The sequence below is a fragment of the Staurois parvus genome, unplaced genomic scaffold (assembly GCF_062004578.1).
Source record: "Staurois parvus isolate SC_StPar_1 unplaced genomic scaffold, SC_StPar_1.0 ptg000348l, whole genome shotgun sequence".
Taxonomy (NCBI): Eukaryota; Metazoa; Chordata; class Amphibia; order Anura; family Ranidae; genus Staurois; species Staurois parvus.
In genome coordinates, this window is record NW_028318144.1 from 335,796 (window position 1) to 341,795 (window position 6,000).

The window sequence follows — 6,000 nt, forward strand, 5'->3', positions numbered from 1 at the left end:
AGCTGGCTGCAAAGTTGAGTCTCTGATTGCTGGGAGCACCCGCTGGCCAGCCCTGGTACTGCAGATCAAAAGGCAGGTGAGTCCCACCATTGCTGGCTAGTCCATTCCTGACAGTACCCCCCCCTCAAGGAGCGGCCTCAGGACGCTCCAAACAGTCCTAGCTGGGCAAAATGTTCCACCGCCCGGGTCTGGTAACTGGTGGGATATCAAAGACTGGCACACCGGGCAGGACTCCGGGCAGCGGCACACCGGGCAGGACTCCGGGCAGCGGCACACCGGGCAGGGGCACACCGGGCAGAGGCACATTGGGCAGAGGCACATCGGGCCGGACTCCGGGCAGAGGCACATCGGATTACCAGGCGAAGCAGCAGGCACCGGGCCACCAGGCGGAGCAGCAGGCATCGGGCCCCCAGGCGGGGCGACAGGCATTGGGCCCCCAGGCGGGGCGACAGGCATCAGGCCCCCAGGAGGGGCGACAGGCATCGGGCCCCCAGGCGGAGCGACAGGTCTCGGGCCCTCAGGCGGAGAGGCGGGCGCCGGACCCCCAGGTGGAGCGACAGGTCTCGGGCCCCCAGGCGGAGCGGCGGGCGCCGGACCCCCAGGTGGAGCGACAGGTCTCGGGCCCCCAGACAAAGCGGCGGGCACCGAGTCACCAGGCACGACAGTGGGCACCGAGTCGTCTGGCAAGACTGCGGGCACCGAGTCGTCTGGCAAGACTGCGGGCACCGAGTCAACTGGCGGAACAGCGGGCATCGAGTCAACTGGCGGAACAGCGGGCATCGAGTCAACTGGCGGGACTGCGGGCACCGAGTCGTCTGGCAAGACTGCGGGCACCGAGTCGTCTGGCGGAACAGCGGGCATCGAGTCAACTGGCAAGACTGCGGGCACCGAGTCGTCTGGCAAGACTGCGGGCACCGAGTCGTCTGGCAAGACTGCGGGCACCGAGTCAACTGGCGGAACAGCGGGCATCGAGTCAACTGGCGGAACAGCGGGCATCGAGTCGTCTGGCAAGACTGCGGGCACCGAGTCGTCTGGCAAGACTGCGGGCACCGAGTCGTCTGGCAAGACTGCGGGCTCAGAGTCAACAGGCACGACAGTGGGCACCGGGTCATCAGGTATCGGATTGTCTGGCTCGACAGCGGGCATCGGGTCACCAGGTATGACAGCGGGCACTGGGTCACCAGGCATCAGGTCATTTGGCTTGCCAGCGGGTACCGCGTCATCTGGCAAGGCAGTGGGCACCGGGTCACCAGGTATGACAGCGGGCTCTGAGTCAATTGGCACGACAGCGGGCACTGGATCAGGTACCGGATCATCTGGATCAACAGCAGGCATCGAGTCAACTGGCCTAATAGGATCGTCGGGCTGGATCAGTTCATCATGCTGAGTAGCGGCATCAGGCTGAATGCAGGCATCAGGCCGAGTAGAGGCATCAGGCTGAAGAGAGGCATCAGGCTGAAGAGAGGCATCAGGCTGAAGAGAGGCATCAGGCTGAAGAGAGGCATCAGGCTGAAGAGAGGCATCCGGCTGAAGAGAGGCATCCGGCTGAAGAGAGGCATCCGGCTGAGTAGAGGCTTCAGGCTGAGTAGAGGCTTCAGGCTGAGTAGAGGCTTCAGGCTGAGTCACGGAAGGCAGGTTCACCGGTTTGGATACTGGCAGGATGGTATTGGTTGGAAAGAATTTTCGCTTTTTTCTGGTTTTAACTACTGGAGCACTGCAAGTAAACGCAGGTCTGCAAACGAATGGAGCAGCTGGAGACAGAGAAAAACTGGAGGATGGAACAGGAGAGGGAGCAGTTGCTACAGAGGGCTTTTTTACAGGGTTAAAGGCAGGATAGGTGCAGCGAGTGGGAACAGGGTACTGACATGCGGTAGATAGCCAAGTATACTGGGCTGTAACTGGAGGAGCTGGTGGGAATACAGGAGTAGAGTTAGAAGCAGGACTGGGTCTTTGTAAGCTGACTGAGGCTGGGTGCAACAAATCTGTCCATGTCTGCAGTAGGGGTTGAACAAAGCTGAGCTTACACAAAGCCTGTCTGGTCAATGACTGCACTGCGTTTATACAATCTCTTAGTGTCTGTGGTGAACATGTGGAATAACGCTCCAGAAAGTAACCCACATCATCCTCTAATAACCACACCAGGGACTCTACCTGGTCGGCACTAAATGGTGGCAAAAATTCATCCCTGCATTTGGGGGAACCAGATGAAACCAACTCAGCACAAACCTCAATCAAAGGCTGCACCTCAGAGAACTCTGTGCCCTGATCTACTAGAACATGAGCGAGCCGTATACATTCTAGTAGTTGATCCCTGGGATACTCCTTCAGAGTTTGATAAGCATACTCCCTGTCATCAAACACTAGCAGAGATAAATACACAACCTCATCCAGATCCATCCTTCCCAGCAACAAGTCAAGATGGCTTCCCTGTGCAGCCACTTCTGGTCAGGATTGGCCTTGGTGTAATGTCAGGGCTCCCAGGTGTGACCAGAGGTGTGTGACTGACGCAGGGAAACGCAGACTTCAGATATGTGATAAACAATATAGTTTATTAACACTAACAATACAAACATAAACGCAGTGCAATACTAAACATAATACAGTGCAAACAAACCAAACCAACCACCCACAGATAACAGTACATACAAGCAAGCGTCGTCAGGCAGGCCGGGTCAATATCAATTGGGCAGGTAGGTACAGGGGGAGCAAGCGGAGATTGGTCGGGGTCACAGGCCAGGTTCAGCAGGTAGCTAGCAGCGTAGTACAGAGGGTCAGGCAGAGGGATGGTCAGGGTCACAAGCCAGGGATCAGAACAGGTAGCAGGCAGCGTAGTACAAAGGGTCAGGCAGAGGGATGGTCAGACAAGCCAGGGATCAGAACAGGTAGCAGAGAATCAGACAGGAACAGAGAGCAGGAACAGGATACAGGGCCCAAGAGAAACACAACACCAAGGCAGAGTCTGCAAGTCTTGCCATCCCTTAAATACCCCAGCATAATCAGTTCCAGGTGTTAGCTGGTTGCAAAGTTGAGTCTCTGATTGCTGGGAGCATCCGCTGGCCAGCCCTGGTACTGCAGATCAAAAGGCAGGTGAGTCCCACCATTGCTGGCTAGTCCATTCCTGACACATGCTCTCCTCTATGACTGTTCCATCAAGATTAATAATGAGTCCCTCCCCTCACGCAAGGGTACTAGGTGTAATCCTGGACTCTGAGCTGTCCTTTTGGCCCCAAATCCAATTGCTTTCAAAAATGTGTAGACTTCACTTCTGTAACAGCTCTAAAATTCGCCCCTTTTTAACTAATGAAACCACCAAGCTATTCATTCACTCCTTTGTTACCTCCCGCCTTGATTATTGCGACTCCCTTCTCATAGACCTTCCTCTCCATAGGCTATCCCTTCTTCATTCTATCATGAGTGCTGCTGTCAGACGCATCCACTTTACCAACCGCTCAGTGTCTGCCACCCCTCTCTGCCAATCCCTCCACTGGCTTACGATTGCCCAGCGAATTAAATTCAAACTACTACTAACAACTTACAAAGCCATTCACAACTCTGTCCCAAGCTAAGTCACCAATCCTGTCTCCAAATATCACCAAAACTGTCCTCTCTGCTCCTCTTAAGATCTCCTGCTCTCAAGCTCCCTTGTCTCGTCTTTCCATGATCATCTCCAGGACTCCTCCAGAGCCTCTCCCATGCTCTAGAACTCTCTACCTCAGTCTGTCCTGCTATTTCCTACTCTGACTGCCTTTAGGCGATCCCTGAAAACTCATCTCTTCAGGGAAGCCTATCAAACATTCAATGAACTGAACTTTTATCAGTTATAACCTTTTGTACTACTTGCCCCACCCTATTTGATTGAAGCTCTTATGAGCAGGGTGTGACAAACCCAACCAGGACAGGGGGTTTTGAAGGGGACTGCAGGCTAGCCTCTTGCCCACTGCCCTCTTCTTTGGAAGGTGTGTGCCTGGGGACCTTTTGAGTAATTTTACTTTGGATTCAAGTCCATGTGTCAGGGCTCCCAGTAAGACCAGAGATGTGTGAACTGACACAGGGAAACGCAGGCTCAAGTATGGTGTAACAATATAATTTATTAAAGGTTATACACAAATATAACAAAACCAAACCTCCAACTGATAACAGAATGTACACAGACAAGAGCAGTCAGGGCTGGTGAGGTGGAGTGGTCAGGCAGGCCGGGTCAGGAACCATCGGGCAGACAAGACACAAAGGAGCAGGCAGAGTGTAGTCAGACGGGCCGGGTTAGGAACAATCAGGCAGACGAGGTACCAAAGGAGCAGGCTGGGGAGTGGTCAGGAATAGCCGGGGTCAGGACAGGCGGAGTTCATTCAGAGTCAGGATCAAAGCAGGATCAGGAATCAGGCAGGAAGCAGACAGGATGCAGGTACAGGGGCTCATGGGAAACATACACCAAGGCACTGACTGCAGGTCTGGCCATTCCTTAAATACACCTCCTGCAATCAGCCTCAGGTGATGGCTGACTGCAGGAGTGAGCTTCTGGTTGCTGAGAGCACCCGCTGGCCAGCCCTGGTACTGCAGCCCACACGGCAGATGAGTCCCACCACCATTGGCGAGTCCATTCCTGACACTATGTCTCCCCGAAACACACAGATTCTAAGAACTGGAGGACTAGGATACAGATTTGGGGCCTCTGTGCACAAACCGGCATTAACTGCTTCAAACCCCTCCTAGACTCAGAGACTCTAAGATTATAATCAGCTCAAAACAACCTGATGCTGAGGTCTCCTGCTGCTATGTGTAATCTGTAACCTGTTGTTTATGTCTGTTTGCTAATCCCCCTGATGTGATTAGTCCTGCCTCAACTTTACCTCATTACTTAATCATTGTGGGATGTTTACCCCAATGTGTAATATTTGTTTTTATTGTTCATGAGGGGACTGCTCCTATTTTTAAGTGTATAAAAACCTGTATTTCTGTTCAATAAATGCATTCCTTTGGTTTTTACCTTAACATCTTGTCTGTGTAAAATACTTGGGGTAAAGGGCTGGTATGGTTTGGAAGGCAGGAGGCATTATTTGGAGGAGGCGCTCAGGCAGGGTGCCAGGGGGTCCATCACACAGGGCCCTTTTAACCCTCTTTTATTCTATTGTATTGTAACTGTACTGTCTCCCTTTGTATTGTAAATAATAATAATTGCTTCTCTCTTTGGCTCAATAACAGTTTAGGGAATATCTTGTACGCTTTAATCGTTGATTGGGGTGTTGAGAACATGGGATACCCCAAAAATAATTTCTGAACTACTGCCATGGCCAAAAGATTTGAGAATGACACAAATATTAATTTTCACAAAGTCTGCTGCTTCAATGTTTTTAGATCTTTTTGTCAGATGTTACTCTGGTATACTGAAGTATAATTACATCCCTTTCATAAGAGTCAATATTTGCAGTGTTGACTATTCTTTTTCAAGACCTCTGCAATTAACCTCGCATGTTGTCAATCAACATCTGGGCCACATCCTGACTGATGGTAGCTTAGTCTTGCATAATTAATGCTTGGAGTATGGCAGAATCTGTGTGTGTGTGTGTGTGTGTGGGGGGGGGGTTCACCTTTCTCTTGAGGACTGACCACAAGTTCTCAATGGGATTAGGGTCTGGGGAATTTCCTGGTCATGGACCCAAAATTTCGATGTTTTGTTCCCCAAGCCACTTAGTTATCATTTTTGCCTTGTGGCAAGGTGATTCATCATGCTGGAAAAAGGGATTGTTCCTCCCGAAACTGTTCTTGGATGGTTGGGAGAAGTTGCTCTTAAAGGATGTTTTTGTACCATTCTTTATTCATGACTGTGCTCTTAGGCAAAATTGTGAGTGAGTCTCAGGATGCTTTACTGTTGGCATGACACAGGACTGATGGTAGCAATCACCTTTTCTTCTCTGGACAAAGCTTTTTCCGGATACCCCAACCAATCGGAAAGGGGGTTCATCAGAGAAAATGACTTTACGCCAGTCCTCAGCAGTCCAATCC